Here is a 20,053-nt window from a genome sequence, read left to right on the forward strand (position 1 = left end):
TGCAGTCAGGTGTAGATCTGTGACTAAATCCTATTTCTTAAAGCTATGGCTGTCTCCATGGTGTCTCAATTCTCCAAAGGAACACAGACCCGGATGAAGTGCCTGGAACCCCCAGGAATCTTGCTACCCCTTGGCAGAGAGAGGGGGGGGAGCACCCAGAATTTTGTAACAGAATCATGTATTTTCCAGTGCTTGATTGGCCGTTATACGACAATTTGAGATTTCCCTGCAGACTTGGGAGTTAATGGTCGCAGGCATTCTGTAAGAAAGTCAAGGTTTCCTCACCACGTCGAAATGTTCATCAGGTGCCTACTTATTTGGCAAGATGAGCAGGCAGCAGTTAAATTGAGGGCTCTTTCCCTGTTCAGACAGGTGACGCCCCTGCCCTCTCCATATGGGCTCTGGAAGTCAGGCTGTTGTCCATGTGATGCAAAGCCCCTCCCTCGTCACACCTCCTTCCGGACCTTATTGGAACCAGCTTCAAGGCAGGGTAATGTAGCATGAAAGGCGCTTTGGAAAGAGGCTCTGAGAGTGAGGCCTTCCGTAGACTCAGCATTTTTCGATAGTCCCTAAAGCAAAGACATGGCTAGAAACAGATGCTCTGAGAACGCGCCAGTTTCCTGTGGGTGTGGAAGGGAATAGGAAAGAGGCCAAGGAGCGATGGAGCCTTCTGAGTTCACTGAAAGCTGCCTTGCATTACGTCAGGCTTTTCTGCCCATCTCGTCCTGCTTTGCCTATTCTCCCGACTGCCCTCTGTGCCTTTAAGGTAAAGGTAAAGGGACCCCTGACCATTAGGTCAAGTCGTGGGCGACTCTGGGGCTGCGGCGCTCATCTCGCTCTATAGGCCGAGGGAGCCGGCGTACAGCTTCCGGGTCATGTGACCAGCATGACTAAGCCACTTCTGGCGAACCAGAGCAGCACGGAAACACTGTTTACCTTCCCGCGGTACCTATTTATCTACTTGCACTTAGATATGCTTTCGAGCTGCTAGGTTGGCAGGAGCAGGGACCGAGCAATGGGAGCTCACCCCGTTGCGGGGATTCGAACCACCGACCTTCTGATTGGCAAGTCCTGGGCTCTGTGGTTTAACGCACAGCGCCACCCGCGTCTGTGCCTTTAGCAGCCCCCAATTCCAAAATCTCCATGCCAGGAAATGTTCACCTGCTCCAGTTTTGCATATCCAAGGGTCGTTGGATACTTCAACAGGTGCCTGGCAAAGCTGACATTTCCTCCTGACCCTGCTCCCCCCCCCCCGCTAGGGATAGAGGGTGCATTGGGTTGGTTCAGCTTTCAATGAGAGTCAACCTCGCCTGCACTTTCTCAAACGATATGCGTACCAAAATGCAGCCACCTTTCAAAATTTGCAATTGTCAAAATTTTGTGATGGGGACATACGAAGCTTGCTTTATGCTGAATCAGACCATTAGTGCATGGATAGCTCAGCTGGTTACGGCATGGTGCTGATAATGCCAAGGTTGCAGGTTTGATCCTTGCATGGGACAGCTGCATATTCCTGCATTGCAGGGGTTGGACTAAATGATTCTCAGGGTCCCTTCCAACTCTATTATCAGCTCACTGTTTCTACAGGGTTTTGCACAGGAATCTCTCCCACTCCTACCTGGAGATGTGAGGGAATGAACCTGGGAGAGAGATGTTCTACCACTGAGCTATGGACCATTTGAAAATTGTTGATCACTCACGGATGCAGAAATGTGGAAGCCTGAGGTTAAGCCTGGAAAAATGAGAAACGGGGAGAGAATGAAAGAATTGCACATCCTGGTCTGAAGCCCCTGGAAAGCAAGCAGTGAAGAAAACCCTGAACTAAACAGAGCTATAGTTTGATTTAGATAAGTCATCTTCCTATGCAATCCTGCACACCAGCCATTGCTAACCTGCTGTCCTCTAGAAGTTTTGGACAACTCCCTTCAGCTGGGGGCTGATGGGAATTGTAGTCCAAAATATCTGAAAGGCAGTAGGTTGGTGAAAGCTTCTTATGCACACACTTATGGAATCTGATGCCCTTACATTGCTGCTGGCATTGTGATCGAAGTGCAAAGGTAAAGGTAAAGGTACCCCTGACCATTAGGTCCAGTCGTGGCCGACTCTGGGGTTGCGGTTCTCATCTCGCTTTATTGGCCGAGGGAGTCAGTGTACAGCTTCCGAGTCATGTGGCCAGCATAATATAATAATAATAATTTATTATTTATACCCCGCCCATCTGGCTGAGTTTCCCCAGCCACTCTGGGCGGCTCCCAATCAATGTTAAAAACAGTACAGCGTTATATATTAAAAACTTCCCTGAACAGGGCTGTCTTAAGATGTCTTCTGAATGTCAGGTAATTATTTATCTCTTTGACATCTGATGGGAGGGCGTTCCATAGGGCGGGTGCCACTACCGAGAAGGCCCTCTGTCTGGTTCCCTGTAGCCTCACTTCTTGCAATGAGGGAACCGCCAGAAGGCCCTCGGCGCTGGATCTCAGTGTCCGGGCTGAACGATGGGGGTGGAGACGCTCCTTCAGGACTCAGCCGCTTCTGGCGAACCAGAGCGGTGAACAGAAACGCCGTTTACCTTCCCGTCAGAGCGGTACCTATTTATCTACTTGCACTTGACGTGCTTTCGAACTGCTAGGTTGGCAGGAGCAGGGACCGAGCAATGGGAGCTCACCCCGTCGTGGGGATTTGAACCGCCGACCTTCTGATCGGCAAGTCCTAGGCTCTGTGGTTTAACCCACAGCGCCACCCGCGTCCCTTTTGGTTGAAGTGCAAACCTGCATCTAAAGAAGCTCAGTTTAAATGCCTAAAGAACTTCCCACTCTTTGTTAGAAGGCCTGGGCTTGCTGCCTGGACTCTGGCGTCCTGCCAAGGGCACAGGAAGGGCTTGGGATTCCTGGCAGGGACAAGCCTTGTTGAAACGCCTGTAGATTCTTAGGATTTTATTGGCTCCAAAATTATCTCTCGTCACCACAATCCTACTGGGAAATTAAAACCGGATTGCTTCCTGCTGATAGACAAGAGGAATCTCTGATGGGTGGAGGGAAAACGAGAGGTTGCCATCCAGCACAGAAATCAACAGGCTTCTTCAAAACTACCCCTGCACTGCGCTCAATAAAGCTGGTGACCGATGACAGCCAGTGTGGCGTAGTTATTCTAATTCTGGGCTGGGAGTGGAGAGATTTGGGTATCCCTGCTTGGCCGTTGAGCTCACTGGTTGACCTTGAACACATTGCCATCTCTTCCCCCAGGGGTTCCCAACATGGTGCCCACAGGTGCCAAAGGACCACCAGAGCTTCCTTTGGCAGCCATGAAGAGTCTCGGTACATAACTGCTCAGAAAATAATTTTATTATTTATACACTGCCCATCTGGCTGGGATGCCTCTCCTACACAGAACATGCCCCTTGAACATGTTAGCAAACCCAGTTTACATAATGCAGGCAGAGTCCAGTGAGAAAAATCCTGATAACACATTACTGAGCAAAACTGGAAAAAAACTATATAATTTGAGGAGAAAGGCTTTGTCTTTCTTCCTTTGGGCCTTGTACATAGCAGGGAAACATTCTACACCTCATAGAGCTACAAAACTCCCTCAGAACTACACAGCCAATCAGAGCCCATGCTACCTCAGCAAATATCATGCCACTTTGGCAGGTTGCTAAGCAACACCACGACACACAAGGCTTGGATAATAGACTAACACTGAGAACAGATTTAACCCCTTAGGTTACAAACTGAATGATCCCTGCTGTTGCACTTCCAACACTAGGCTGGCACTCTTCCAGGCCTGTCTCCTGCACAGAGTCCTCTAACACCCACTGCCCTGAGGGCTGGCTGGATTTTGTGTTAAGCATGTGATTCTGGGAGCATCTTCACGTGTTTATATGCTACACCCACCCATCGTTTGAAACTGCATAGCTTCCCCCAAAGAATTCTGGGAACTGTAATTTACCTGTCACAGAGCTACGATTTCCAGCACCCTTAACAAACTACAATTCCCAGGATTCTTGTGGGGTGTGTGTGCTTCCAATGTGGTTTAAAAGTATAGGATGGGCTGTGCCGTTGTCTAAAAGGTCCTTTGAGCAGCAGGTCAATTCAATTATTGTTCTGTATCGTTTTGGAGGGGGTTTTTGTATGTTGTTGCACAGTGCCCTAATATTTTGCGGGAGGTGACTCATAAATGTTATTATAATAAAATAAATAATGATGGCATTGAACTGACCTAATTCGCTCGAGTCATTCTTTGCTGTCCGGTATTGTAAAAGCCGATCTGTTCTGATCCGAAAAACACAACACTTCGTGTCCGCCCACTGCCCCTGAAAACGCACATACGCAAAATATAAAATGGCTTATTTCATAATTCAGCAGTCTCGGCTCTGTATAATGCGTAAATCAACATCTAGCCAGCCGGAACAGGATATGCAGGCCTCCTACATCAAAATTTCCCAGCCTAAAGGTTTCGTCTTGTTAAAAAAAGCTGCTTACCAGCTTATGGGAACAATGAAAGTGGCATTATCTGTCTGGACCAAGCAGATGGTCTGCATGATTGGTTTGTCTCTGAGCTGGATTTCCGGCGCAGATATTCTGATTTTTAAAAATAAATAAAAAAATTGGAGGCTGGTCAGTCTGGAGTACTATAATCCCCAGAGTCAAATTGACTATCGTTCCCTCTGTGTCTGATGCTCGGAAGTGAGCGTGGTCAGGGCCAGCCCAAGACATTTTGCTGCCTGAGGCTAAGGACAAGATGTTGTTCTCACAATAACTGAATCTTACTTTAGTCCCCATCTGCACTGTACATTTGAAGCAGTATCATAGCACTTTAAAACAGTTACACCTTTCTCCTGGGATCTGTTGTTTGTAAAAGGTGTTGAGAGACGTCTGTGTGATTTCTTTTCTTTTTTAATATTTATAATTTCCCAACAATACAATTGTTCACATATTAATAATAAACAGTATGTTAACCACTGACTTCCCTTCCATGGTTTCCTCTAAATATCAATTGCTGCTGTGTATTATACTCAATCCAAGGGTGTTGAGAGTTGTTATTCCCCTCACAGAACTGCAAATCCCAGAGTTCCCTGGGAAGAGGGATTTATTGTTAAACGACTCTGAGAATTGTAGCCCAGGGAAGGGACGAGGGGCCTCCTAACAGCTCTCAGTTCCCTTCACAAACTACCATTCCCAGGATTCTTTGGGGAACGCCAGGACTGTTTAAAGTGGTATGATAGTGCTTTAAATGTACCGTGCAGACGGGGTCTCTACAAACCTCAGACACAGCCCAACGGAGACAGAGCATGCTCACTGATTGTGGAAAGCTGAATGACTCTTGGACTGGGGAAAACAAGAAGGAGGATGAAATATACCCAGAGTCCAGAGTGGATTTCATGCTCTTTATTCAGCTCATAGTGGTGAGGAGGAATGAAAGTTCCCCCAGAATGTCTGCTTTATATACATTACTTACACAATGGGCCCCACGTGATTGGCTAATTCCTGGATTCACCTGTAGACCAATCAGGTTGCGGATTCACTTCCACCTGGAGCTGGATTGGGTGGCTCCTGTGGACCAATCAGACTGCTGCATTCTGGACCCTATTGTTCTAAGACCAATCAGACTGCTGCATTCTGAACCCTATTGTTCTAGGACCAATCAGACTGCTGCATTCTGAATCCTATTGTTCTAGGACCAATCAGACTGCTCCCTTTTGGATCCTATTCAACTCAGTACATAACACCAAATGAAATGGAGTGTCCTAAGAGAGGGCATGTGCAGATCCCACTTGCAAATATTGTGTCCCATCCCACCCCCGTGTGATTTCAATATTTATTAGGGGTTCCCTTTTCAGCTATTTCGCTGGCTGATCCCACACCGCACAACTTCCAAGCAGTTGGCAAACAAGTGATGCCAGTTAGGATATCAGGAAAAGATATAATTTAAATATATTTATAATTACAAAACTGAATGTTATATGTCAAAAACGCAATAGACTTAGAAACAAGAGCTGTTCAGAAAATAAAGATTTGAAATATATCTGTCAAGGAAAAATATGAGACCCAGGGAACTACTGACCGGTCAGTTTGACGTCGATACCAGGAAAGATCCTAGAAAAGATGATTAGACAGTCACTCTGTGAGCACTTAGAAAAGGATGTTGTGATTACTAAGAGGCAGCCTGGGTTTCTCAAAAACAAGTCATGCCAGACAAATCTCTCTCTCTTTCTCTCTTTGATAGAGTTACAAGCTTGCTGTATCAGGGGAATGCTATGGACATAGTGTATATCGATTTCAGTAAGGCTTTTGACAAAGTCCCCCATGATATTCTTGCAGAGAAGTTGATAAAATGTGGGCTGGATGAGGAAACTGTTAGGTGGATTTGTAGCTGGCTGGCTGACCGAAATCAAAGAATGCTCACTAATGGTTCCTTGTTATCCTGGAAAAAAAGTGACAAGCCACAGGGTTCTGTCCTGGGCCTGTTGTTATTCAACATGTTTATGAGCGACTTGGACAAAGAAATTTACTCATCAAATTTACTCACTAAACTGGGAGGGGTAGCCAATGCCACTGAAGACAGAATCGGGACTCAATATGACCTTATCAGGTTGAAGAACTGGGGCCAAACTAACAGAATGAATTTCAATAGGGACAAATGTAAGATTCTACACTCAGGCAGGAAGAACCAGCTGCATAAATATAAGTTGGGAGACACCTGGCTTGCCAGTGGTACATGTGAAAAGGGTCTAGAGTAGAGCAACCAGTCCGCTGAATTCTGCACCAGCTGAAATTTCTGAACCTTCTTCAGAGGCAGCCCCGCATATAACATGTTGCAATAAGGTAAAGGTAAAGGGACCCCTGACCATTAGGTCCAGTCGTGTCCGACTCTGGGGTTGCGGCGCTCATCTCGCTTTATTGGCCGAGGGAGCCAGCGTACAGCTTCCGGGTCATGTGGCCAGCATGACTAAGCCGCTTCTGGTGAACCAGAGCAGTTCACGGAAACGCCGTTTACCTTCCCGCCAGAGCGGTACCTATTTATCTACTTGCACCTTGAGGTGCTTTCGAACTGCTAGGTTGGCAGGAGCAGGGACCGAGCAACGGGAGCTGACCCCCGTCGCGGGGATTCGAACCGCCGACCTTCTGATCGCCAAGCCCTAGGCTCTGTGGTTTAACCCACAGCACCACCCGCAATCTAACCTAAATGCTACCAGAGCATAGACAACAGAAGTTGGGCTATCCTTGTCCAGATAGGGGTGTAGCTGGGCCACCAGCAAAAGCTGACGGAAGGCACTCTGTGCCACTGAAGTCACCTGAGCCTCAAGTGACAGCAAAGGGTCCAGAAGGACCCCCAAGTGATTAAAGTGCCCTATCATCATGGCATAACACATCCATTTTTTTAAATTAAAAAAGCAGGTTATTTGCAATTATGAAAGCAACAGGGATATACGCTGAAAAGCATGGAGTGAACGAATGATTAATTGGAAAACATATAAACAAATCAGGGCGAGTGATTATTGCCATGTAACATCCCTGCAAACAAATCAGAACAAATGCCCAGTGAAGACCAGATGATGTTCATCCTCCACATAACCTTTGTGACCGGAAATCAGGATGACTCCTCACTAAGCAGGTCATCTAGAGAAGCCCCCTGAGCTTCTCCCGTTACATATTTGCTTGGGTGATATTTCCATCATCAGCTGGCTCTGAAGCCAGGACCATGGACAGAGAACTCTGCTTCTTGGAACAGCCAGATGCCCTCCATAGCCAGCTGCTGAAATCAGTCCAGTTCCTTTCGGCTTCCTGGCTTGGTACATGCTGGGCCGAGAGTTGTCTGCAGAGAACTTTCAGCCTCATTGGGGGCGGGCAGGCAGGGGAATGGGTCTGGCTGGACACTGAGGAGCTGTGACTGGAGACTGATGATGATATAATTTATTACTTGTACCCCGCCCATCTGACTAGGTTTCCCCAGCCACTCTGGGCAGCTTCCAACAGAATATAAAAAGAGACATAAGACATTAAAAATTTCCCTATACAGGGCTGCCTTCAGATGTCCTCTGAAAGTCATACAGTTGTTTATTTCTTTGACATTTGATGGGAGGGCGTTCCACAGGGTGGGCGCCTTTACCAAGAAGGCCCTCTGCCTGGTTCCCTGTGACCTCACTTCTGGCAGTGAGGGAACTGCCAGAAGGCCCTCAGAGCTGGATTTCAGTGTCTGGGCTGAATGAAGGGGGTGGAGATGCTGTATTGTGTTTCTACTATTCGGTTGGGAGCCACCCAGAGTGGCTGGGGAATTATTATTATTATTATTATTATTATTATTATTATTATTATTATTATTATTATTATTATTATTACTACTACTACTACAACTACTACTACAATGAACTCTTAACCATGTCTACTCAAAAGGAAGCCCTACTCAATCCCATGTAGCTCATTACCAGGGAAGTGGGTTTAGGATGGCAGCCTAAATTGCGAATATGTCCTTGCTGTGGTGGAACAGGTACATAAATGGAAAAATAAAGAAGAACCTCAAGTTTCTGGAGATCAGAGCTTGGGTATCAGTTAGGGATGGGAAGAGGAATTTGATTCAGTTCACCTTTAAAGGTGAACATGCTTAATTCACGCATCCGGAAACGATACAAAGACCAACATACAACCATCCTTCAGAATTTGCATTGCTATGAATTTTGCAATGTATTTTAGATAATATGTACCACATAATATGTACCAAAATGCATATCCTGGAATAAAAGGTGTCTTAAAATGTACACATTAATGGGGAAAATGGGGAAAATGTATAAAAAGCACATTCTATTAAGGAGAAATTGCTTTGCAAAAATGTATGGTATACGTTAGGCAAAATAAGATACAAACATGTGTATATTAGAAGAAATGCAGTGGTACCTTGGGTTACGAACCGTCCTACTTACGAACACTTCGGGTTACGAACTCTGAAGTAGGTGCTCCAGGATGTGAACTTTGCCTTATAATACAAACACAATCTGCTTCCGGGGCCATGGGAAGTCTATGTAGGGAATGTGCGCCTCGGGTTAAGAATGCTTTGGGTTAAGAATGGACTTCCGGAATGAATTAAGTTCATAACCTGAGGTACCACTGTATGTTGATAAACTTTCATGCCGCTTTTTTTTTTTAAAAAAATGCAAACTGATGTAGAAATGTGGCGAACTGACGATAAGAATGGAAAAATGAGAAACTGCGATTGACAGATCCACCCACCCCCAGTCTTTGTAAGTGGCCAACTGGATCAGTCCCCGAGCTATTTAAAAACAACAGTGACAAAGTGGATTCCTGGTCACCCAGAACAGCCCAGAAGTCGTTTCCACTTGCTCACAAGCCATGTAAAAGAAGTTAATGGAGCTTTAGGTATAATTTCTGAAAATGCCCCTATCTGCCTCAGCTTGCTCCGTGCAGCCTTCTTATCGATTACTTAGTTAACCGCTGAAAAATGCATTGGCAAAGGATGTGGTTCCATACAGAAGTGCTCAACAGGCATTTGCAAATACAAATGCACCCATTAATAAAAGATTTGGGCCAAAGAGCCAGGCAGTTCGTGTGCCGACATGCATTTGCCAACATAAATAACTCTTCCATTGACATTCTGGTCTTTCCCCGATAGGAAATGGAATAACTTAAAGGGTCTGCTACATGACCTAAGAGATGGAGACATGTTCTCTCCAGAGTCGCTGCAGCAAAGTCACGTACAGAAAGTAAGAGAAGGAAACGGTTCCATTTATTTTCTTGCAGGGAAACTGTCTCAAACTGGATTCTTTTAGTACTAACATTTATAATGGGGAGATGCTACACATTTATTGCCACAGGGTCCAAGTCCCCAAATTGCCATGTCCCTGAGATTGGATCTCCCTTCTTCAGGGGATGAGATTGAGGACACTGAACTGGAAGGCCATGCAGAAACACTTCCACAAATTGATACTGTAATGCTGACAGCCCTACCAACTCAAGGTTGCCACATTCCCACTCTCTGACTCAGAGGACTCTATCACAAAAGCCCAAATACAGTTGTACCTTGGAAGCCGAACGCTTAGGCACTTGTATGTTTTGGCTCCCAAATGCCGCAAACCCGGAAGTGAGTGTTCCGGTTTGCGAATGTCCTTTGGAAGCTGAACGCTGGCGCAGCTTCTGATAATAATAATAATAATAATAATAATAATAATAATAATAATAATAATAACAATTATTTATTTATACCCCGCCTGTCTGGCTGGGTGGCTTCCAACACAATATTAAAATACAGTAATGCATCAAACATTAAAAGCTTCCCTAAACAGGGCTGCCTTCAGATGTCATCTAAAAGTCTGGTAGTTGTTGTTCTCTTTGACATCTGCTGGGTGGGTGTTCCACAGGGTGGGTACCACTACTGAGAAGGCCCTCTGCCTGGTTCCCTGTAGCTTCACTTCTTACAGTGAGGGAACCACCAGAAGGCCCTTGGCGCTGGACCTCAGTGTCCAGGTAGAACGATGGGGGGTGGAAACGCTCCTTCAGGTATACTGGACCGAGGCTGTTTAGGGCTTTAAAGGTCAGCACCAACACTATGAATTGTGCTTGGAAACGTACTGGGAAGCTCCTGCAGCCAATCGGAAGCCACGCCTCGGTTGTCGAATGTTTTGGAAGTCGAATGGACTTCCGGAATGGCTTCCAAGGTACGACTGTACAACCAGAGTCTCTACTAGGCTGCAGGTAGCTATAGGTAAGCAGGTAGCCCCTCGTTTTTCCAGCGTGAGGATAGTAATGTTTGGCCTACCTAACAGATTGCTGAGAGAAATGTACGAAAAGCTCTGAGCACTCTGTTGTTGGTTGGCATCTGTCTGTCTCAGGAGACAGCAGTGGAGAAGTGTGCCTTTGGGGGTGAAGTCAAACCATTGCAGACTTACAGCGCCTGCTGTGGCTGTAGAGACTGAAACAGGAGAGAGATGTTTTGTTGCAGCTGGGGCAGATGAAGGCGTCCGGTTGTGCTGCTGCAGATGCAAAGTGGCATTTTTTCTTTGTGGTCATTCCTCCTCTGGCCCCTGCTAGGGATACACAACCTGACTATCTGTCTCCAGGCACTGCGGTTGCCTGCAAGGGATTCCCACACAGCGGGCTTGATGATGTCAGCCTTCATGTCATGTTGCAGACATCTTTGTAATGTAGTCTTGGTCTGCCAATGGGTCTGGTGCCAGAAGCCAGTTCCCCGTAGAGGACGTCCTTGGGGATTCTGCGTTCTTCCATTCTGCGAGCATGACCAAGCCAGCGTTGACGTCGCTGAGACAGGAGTGCAAACATGCTAGGAATGTGCACTTGGGAGAACACATCTCTGTTTGAGACTCTGTCCTGCCATGTGATGCTCCAAATCTTCCTGACACAGCGCAGGTGGAAGGTGTTGAGGCATCGCTCCTGATGGTTGTAAGTTGCCCATGACTCACTTCCATAAACCAGCGTGCTCCACATGGAAGCCTCAGTAAGACATACAGATGTCAAGAATGGTTAATACAAAGAAAGATGAGCCATTGTGCAGGAGTAGAGTATCTCCCTTGCATGCAGAAGATCCCAGGTTCATTTTTGGCATCTCCAGGTATGACTGAGAGAGACCCTTTCCTAAAATTCTGAAGAGCCACTGCCAGTCAGTGTCGGCAGTATTGAGCCAATGTCACTAATCCTGAGCTCGATGGACTAATGACCTGATGCAGTATAAGGCAACATCCTGTAGGGACGCGGGTGGCGCTGTGGTTGAAACCACTGAGCCTCTTGGGCTTGCTGATCAGAAGGTCAGCGGTTCAAATCCCCCGCGACTCTTTGCTCTGTCCCTGCTCCTGCCAACCTAGCAGTTCGAAAGCATGCCAGTGCAAGTAGATAAATAGGTACCACTGCGGCGGGAAGGTAAACAGACTTTCTGTGTGATCTGGCTGCCGTCACGGTGTTCCATTGCGCCAGAAGCGGTTTAGTCCTGCTGGCCACATGACCTGAAAAACTATCTGTGGACAAGCGCCGGCTCCTGCTGCCTGAAAGCAAGATGAGCGCCGCAACCCCATAGCCACCTTTGACTGGACTTAACTGTCCAGGGGTCCTTTACCTTTACCTTTCCCCAGTGCTTTTTTCTAAAAAAAAACCACCAAAAACCATGTTTAGGGGTACTCTCATTTTGACTCAGGAAAACCACCATTTTATAGTTCAAATCGGGGGAAATAAAAACAGTAAATGGACAAAAGTGCAAAGATTCACAAAACGTTTAGGGGTATGCGTACCCCTGCGTACCCCCCCTGTGAAAAAAGCACTGCCTTTACCTAAGGCAACTTCCTGTGTCTCTGTGCTTTTAAGAGGTTTTAAACAGAAAATGTCATTTGGGGTTTTTAACCTCACAGAATCTCTTTACTACCAAACCTAAAGGAAATTCTGAGTTTCATTCCTCTGCCACAAATTAAGGCGGAACAAGAGAATTAAAACTGACATTCCCTCGGTTTAAGATGCCGACAGTTGGTCTCCTGTTAAGTACCCCAGCGTATTAGCAAAATAATTTTTACCTCGGAGGAGATTAAGAGGAAGAAAGTAAGACTACTTCGCAGACCCATAAAAATATGCCTGTATTCAATGCTGTTGAAGGGGGGGTGGGGGGAAGTGTAGAAAAGGAAAGAAAGATGTTCTCCCTTAATGCTGGCAGAAAAACAAAATTGGCATTAGAAGCTGTGGAGAAGCTGATGATGTGTTACTATGGTTACCTCGCGTGAGCAACCCATTCACTTCCCAGTGGTATCGTACCCTAGAGTAGAAGCCGACAACCTCAAAGAGCGAGGCCTTCCCAGAAGGCATTGCAAACAGAGCAGCGAAAAGCAGGTCTAGGAAAGGAAGGGAGGGAGGAGCGTAAGAAGTAGAGAATGGCTGCAAGAAAGAAGGAAGGTGGGAGACAGGGGTGGATGCACCTGCCAGTTTCTCCCAGTTTCTTGTTTCTTCCAGCCATACATTCAGTTCTTCATGTTTCCACATCAGCATGCAAGTCCTCATGAAAACTCATCAGCATCCGAGTGCTATTTTCTTCTAATTTTGTGGCTAATTTCGCCTAATATACACACCTCTACAAGCAATGTTCCCTTATATATTACACCCTTTTGTATTGTTAAAAGAATTCTAAGGTCCCAAATATACAATAAACGTTCATAAATGTACAAGGCAAACACACACATAAGTGTATAAACCACGTGTCTAAAATAGTACAGGAGAGCAATCCTGAAACCGTTATGACCCCCCAAATTGACCTCAATATATTTCTCTGTAAGGAGGGAGGAAATGGGGAAAGCCTTTTTGGGGGTGTACAAATTAGGTAGATTTGCCTTTAAACGCAAACTGCACTAAATTTCTCCCTCAGCCTGTCCCTTGCCCTTGTTGAACCGACCCTTCATCCTACTATGGGCCAAATCTCAGGAGGACCATTTTACACTGGTTATTTAATGTGATGATTGCACAACTGGTTCTGAAAAAATGCACGAGCCTTTCCAACAACTGCTTCCCAACCTGGCTCAGATTGCCTCTTCCTGAAGTCCTAGGAAAACAAGGGGGGAAATAAATCTTGTTTGGTCTTTCAGCTTGGGGAGAGAACTGGGGTGGGGGGTTAATCTTGTTATAGATTTGGAGCCTCCCCCCCCCCCAAAAAGACCATAGAAATTAATAAATGATAGAATTTTGATTATTTGGGATATGAAGGAGGAAAACAAGCTCCCAAGGAATTCTTGGGCTAGCCTATGCAAAACATAGCTAGGGCCAATAAGAAACAATTGAGGGCCACTGAGGGCCATTGGGAATGCAAGAGAACTGTCTTTCCTCCTGTCTTGAGGTGTGAACAGAAACAGGAGTTTGGAAGGATGTCAGGGTAACTGGACATGAGGTGACTGGAAAAGAGAGTCTTGAGCAAGGGTTGCTGGGAAGAAGGGAGAGAAAAGAGTGGGATCCATCTTGGGCAGGCTGGCTGCACTGCTGTGAGGGACAAGCTCCTCTTGAAATGACCATGCTGTAAGATCTGGACTCCTTCCATGCAGATTGAAGGTGTAAATAGGTGAATAAACCATATTTCTTAAAGCCACGACAGTCTCCGCCGTATCTTAATTCTCCAAAGGAACACAGACCCTGGAGTGAGTGCCTGGAACCCTCTGGGCTCCTGCCACCGCTTGGCAGAGAGAGGGGGAGGCACCCGACTTTTGTAACAATATGTACAAAGGAGTTTTTTCTGCCTTATTAAAGAGCAAGAAGACGGCTTTGAATTAAATGCCTACGAAAGGCTTGAAGGTCAAGGCAGGCAGGGACTCTGGAAAGGTTAAGGGGGCATGAAGCCATTCTGAAAGCAAACATTCTGTAATAAGGGGAGGAGGAGGCAGTTTGTCTCTACAGCAGGGACGTCTTTAGCAGATGCGGCGTCGGGGTGCAAATATTCCCTTGATCTGGACACTATGCTTCTGAAACACCGGTCCTGAAAGATCTACATTGGCTCTCAGTACGTTTCTGAGCATTTAAAGGTGCTGACCTTTAAAGCCCTAAACGGTCTCAGCCCAGTATACCTGAAGGAGCGTCTCCACCCCTATCATTCAGCCCGGACACTGAGGTCCAGCGCCGAGAGCCTTCTGGCAGTTCCCTCCCTGCGAGAAGTGAGGCTACAGGGAACCAGGCAGAGGGCCTTCTCGGTAGTGACACCCAACCTGTGGAAACAACTCTCTGACTTTTAGAAGACATCTGAAGGCAGCCCTGTTTAGGGAAGTTTTTAATGTTTGCTGTTTTATCGTGTTTTTAATATTCTGTTGGGAGCCGCCCAGAGTGGCTTGTTATTAACCCAGTCAGATGGGTGGGGTATAAATAATAAATTATTATTATCAGTGCTTTTTTTCTTTAAACAAATGTTTAGGGGTACCCTCATTTTAACTCAAGAAAATCACCATTTTATAGTTCAAATCGAGAAAAAGAAATACGGTAAGTGGACAAAAGTACAAAGATTCAAAAAAATGTTTAGGGGTGTGCGTACCCCTGCGTCCCCACAGAAAAAAAGCACTCAGTATTATTATGATATTATTATTATTATTGTTGTTGTTGTTGTTGTTGTTGTTGCAAGAGACCAACAGGTCATCTGGCTAGAACCCCTTGCAATGCAGAAATCTCAGCTAAAGCATCCATGACAGATGGCAATAGCAATAATAATAATAATCCTGTGCTTAAAAACCACATCTATGAAGCTTCCTAGGAGACCTTGAGCTATTCACTGTCAGCCTATGTCTTAGGGTTGTGAGAATAAAATGTGAAAGAGAAATCACTGAATCATATAATTGTAAAAAAGTAAAGGTACCCCTGCCCGTACGGACTAGTCGTGTCTGACTCTAGGGTTGTGCGCTCATCTCACTTAAGAGGCCGGGGGCCAGCACTGTCCGGAGACACTTCCGGGTCACGTGGCCAACGTGAAGAAGCTGCTCTGGTGAGCCAGCACTAGTGCAGCACACGGAAATGCCGTTTACCTTCCCGCTATAAAGCGGTACCTATTTATCTATTTGCACTTAGGGGTGCTTTCGAACTGCTAGGTGGGCAGGAGCTGAGACCAAACGATGGGAGCTCTCCCCGCCATGGGGATTCGAACTGCCGACCATACGATCGGCAAGTCCTAGGCACTGAGGTTTTACCCGCAGCGCCACCTGCGTCCCATCATATAATTGTAGAGAACCACAAAAGAAAACCAAACTTGCGTTTTAAAAAATTGGTTCTACACAGAATAGCTGGTCAAGGGAAGGTAGCAAGATGAACAGGGCTTTTCTCCTGGGTCTGGTGGCTGTCTCTGCTCAGAGCAAGTCTGAATGGATTCAGTGGAGCTAACCTCCAGGTAGGTGGGGTTAATTTATTAACTGCATTTATATCACCTCCCAAAATGGTTCTGTGTCTGTTTCCCAAAGCAAAGCAAAGCAAAGCAAAGCAAAACAGTTAAAACTGTAAATTAAAACTGAGACGCAATATGCAACATTATCAAAAATATGTCGGGTGAATACTTTCCCAAGACTATACACTTTAGCATATAGGCACTGCAAATAAAACACACACACGCTTAAACCCAAGGCAATGTGGAAAGGGTTTGGAGTGTGCTTTTTAGCATTCAGGTTTGATAAATGGGAGGGGAGGGGAGATGCTGGGCGGGGGTGGGGATCCAAAGAAAGGAAGGGAGAGTCTTGGGGGAGAAAGGCAGGAAGAGATCAAGGATTCTAGCAAGCAAGCAAAGGAATACACATTACACTCCAGTCCCACTCAAGACACACATATAAGTAAACAAAACTCTCCACACCTCCTTATAAACCTCCCCCCTCCCTCTGCAGATTCTTTGTTAGGGGCGAGCCAGCAGTAAATCACACGGAGTGAGTGCAGTAAACTCTTTATTGGGGGGAAACAAGTTCTGTTCATAAGTGGCAGGCCTAATGGGTACAGCAACTCTTCTTGCATCTATGGAGCAGTTGGGGAGACTGAAGGTCCCCCACCTTCTTGTAGCTGCTGAAGTCTTTCCAGGGTTTTCCCCAAGCAATCTGAGACTGTGCCTGTGTGCCTGCCTTTGCTCCTCCCGCTTCATGCCTCCCCTGGTCCTGGAAGGCCAGAGGGGAAGGGAGCTTTTCGCAGCAGGAAGGGGAGACACCCATGCTTCTTCACCAGCTGGACTCATCTCTGCCTCTTGGTCTCCCTCCTCTCCCTATTTCCCCCCACAGAGCTACAATTCTCAGAGTGGTTTAATAATCAATGCCTCTTCCTAGGGAACTCTGGGAATTGTAGCCCTGTGAGGGGAAATGGGGATCTCCTAACAATTCTCGACACTCTTAACAAACCATAGTTTCCAGGATTTGGGGTGTATTTGTGTGCCATAACCGCTTTAAACATTAAGTGTGAATAAGGCCTCTGTGGCCTCAGCCTTAACAAACTACAGTTCCCAGGATTTTCCTCCTTAGTTTTAACATTTCCCTTGTAGAAGTCAGCTGGGAGGAGCTTGGGGACAAAGTACAAAAGACAATGGCTGTCATTGGCTTAGGGGTGCTGGAAAATTTCGAAGAAAAAGGAAACGGAAACAGAAATCACCAGAGTTGGCTTATTTGTCCCATGTCTGGAAAAGAACTCAATCCAGTGAGCACTATTTGCGTTTGCTGTTGTTGTTGCTTTCTGTCCACAAGCCATATGCAATTTATTACATTTCTCCTCCCGGCCATTTGCATTGTGTTTCCTTTGTGCTGAAATGAACGGGGTGGAATGAAGTAACGACAAAACGTACAAAACGTCATTTACCTGTTTTCGCCGCAGCAGATGGCAATAGGAATTATGTTGGTTTTGGCGTAAGACGGACCGCAGGAGAACGGAAACGCAGCACAACGTGGCAAATACAGGACGCACTAGAAGATGTTGCCTTCTCACAACCTTGTTGGGACTACCTGTTCTTGGCTCTGACTCCACTTCCCGTTGGCTTCTCGTCTTTTGGCCCACCAGCCCCAATGGGCACAAGCCACCACTGACCCTGACCATTGGGCTAATGGAAACTGTTATGGGCCCCTCAGTTGTCAGAATCTGGCATGGATTGGGTGTTCCCAGGCTGAGGAGGAAGGAGAAGGAGCTGGTACCCAGCCAGATGGAAGGCCTGAACAGGAGGAGCTGGCACTGGAGCTGGAGGCAGAGGGGGAAAGATGGTCTTGTCACCAGGTAGGGCCTTCATCAGTGGGACACACCTGCTCAAGTGGAGTGCCTGCATGGCAGACCTATAGGGCAAGAAAATCCCATGAGTGAGCTTGCCCCCTTTAAAAGTGTGGCAGTCGTCAGGATTTTAGTGCGCCTTTCTCCTAAAATACACATGTTTTATGATGTAATTTTGGCTTACCTGTTTGACAAGCAATTTCACCATAAGCAATGTATATTATTACAGTGGTACCTTGGTTCTCAAACTTAATCCTTTCCGGAAGTCCGTTCCAAAACCAAAGCGTTCCCAAACCAAGGCGTGCTTTCTCATAGAAAGTAATGCAAAATGGATTAATCCGTTCCAGACTTTTAAAAACAACCCCTAAAGCAGCAATTTAATATGAATTTTACTATCTAACAAGACCATTGATCCATAAAATGAAAGCGATAAACAATGTCCTGCAGTCACACAATCAATCAATCAATCAATCAATCAGTAGCTGAAATGGGTTCCACACAGTCACAAAAACAAAACAAAAAAAAAATAGCAAAAACAGACAGACCTCAGCGTAACACTCAAAACGGAAGTGTGGCACTCAAATCGGAAGTGTAACACTTAAAATGTTCGGCTTCCGAAAAAAGTTCGCAAACGGGAACACTTACTTCCGGGTTTGCAGTGTTTGGGTTCCAAGCTGTTTGAGTACCAAGGCATTTGAGAACCAGGGTACCACTGTAGTTATATTTTCACAAATAGATCAGTTCTTATACACATGTTCTCCAAGGACGTGCATTTTTTGTGCCTATCAGGTTCTATCCAACGAGGGTCCACTCAAGAGGAGAGGTATTAATCAACCTAAGTTGTTCATAGAATCATAGAATTGTAGAGTTGGAAGGGACCCTGAGGGCCACGATCCAATACAGGAATCCTTGCCCAAATTTTCCCTGGGTGAACTCAAACCACCAGCCTTCTGGTTAACAGCCAGATGCACTGACCCGTTGTACCACCTGGAGAGTAAGCAGATCCATTAACTTCAGCAGGTCTACTCTGAGTAGACCACGCCGTGATCAACTCCCACCCGGAAACCAATGTCCCCACTCTGGAAGGACGTGTGGATCCAGAATTGGCCTCCACAGTCACTTACGGACTCATTGTTAAAACCATATTCATGGAAGACAATCTTACTTGGCTACGAGGGATCGCCAAAGAAGAAGACTCCGAGTAGGATCAGCATTGAATAAATTTGTTAGAGAAGTGTGGGTTTCAAGGATAGCTGTGCTTCAGTTTCCAAATTCTTTCAGAAAGTGCAAATTAGGTAAAAGCTGAACCACACCGAATTTTTCTCACCCCTCCCTGATGGTGAAGTTTGGCAGCTGCCTGGCAGTGCCAGTCTCCGCTCCTGGTCTTGCTCGTCTCCTGTCTTCAACAACACTTCAGTAATGCAGAAATTGAACAGGTAAACATTTCCTGGTGTGGAGAATTTAAAACATGGGTAGGAAAACTAAGGCCCGGGGGCCATATCTGGCCCAATCGCCTTCTAAATCTGGCCTGCAGACAGTCCAGGAATCAGCGTGCTTTTACATGAGTAGAATGTGTGTTTTTATTTAAAATGCATCTCTGGGTTATTTGTGGGGCATAGGAATTCGTTCTTTCCCCCCCTTCAAAATATAGTCTGCCCCCCCCAAGATGTGAGGGACAGTGGACTGGCTCCCTGCTGAAAAAGTTTGCTGAACCCCAATTTAAAATGTTGTGCTCATAAAGGCACAGGAGCAAAGTGGGCAGCGGAAAGGTGGCAACTGTAACTTACTCAAAGGCTTTTTCTCAACTTCTTAAACAGAAACTGTTGGGTTAATTCTTAGCTTGCATCCTGGCGGCATCGAGAAAATGATCCACTGTCACACTCGGAAGTAGGCAAAAAATATATATTATTATTATTGTTATTATTGTACATTATATAACAGCACATTCAGTTTCTAGAGCTATACATTTTATATAACATTATTCTCCAGAGCTAGGTATTTACCAAGGGAGGAGAATATGGAGCAGGACTGAGAGAGAACGGAAAAATAATCTTGCTATTTGCTAGCTCTGCATGGCTTTACCTACAAATCATTTCAGGTTGATCTATGCAGCAGTGTCATTTTTTAAAAAATACATATGTATATATTATTCTAGTCTCTGAGACCGGACTGTACAATTATATAACATATAGTTTAAAAAGCAATAATTTACTTAAAGATTCTTTTCTTCTTCTTTACAAATATTTACTGTGATATACATTTAGAAATTTATTCCCAGAGGAACAACCCCTTCCGTTCTGCCTGGCACCCACCCAAGCAGCAGCTAACATTTCACCCTTTCTTATTTTCTTTTTTTAAAAAGAACAACAACCCAAAAC

The 20,053-nt window shown here is 45.8% G+C and overlaps 1 long non-coding RNA gene across 1 annotated transcript; it reads right to left on the minus strand.

The window, feature by feature from the left end:
• Positions 1 to 3,759: 3,759 nt before the first annotated feature.
• LOC310693014 lies at positions 3,760 to 13,258 on the minus strand. The gene is made up of 3 exons (XR_014518962.1): positions 12,716 to 13,258; positions 6,061 to 6,092; positions 3,760 to 4,309 (listed from the first exon to the last, which is right to left on the minus strand). It is a non-coding gene; the product is annotated as an uncharacterized lncRNA (long non-coding RNA).
• Positions 13,259 to 20,053: the final 6,795 nt, after the last annotated feature.

Source organism: Podarcis liolepis (genome assembly GCF_965112155.1).
Source record: "Podarcis liolepis genome assembly, chromosome: 14".
In the NCBI taxonomy this organism is placed as follows: Eukaryota; Metazoa; Chordata; class Lepidosauria; order Squamata; family Lacertidae; genus Podarcis; species Podarcis liolepis.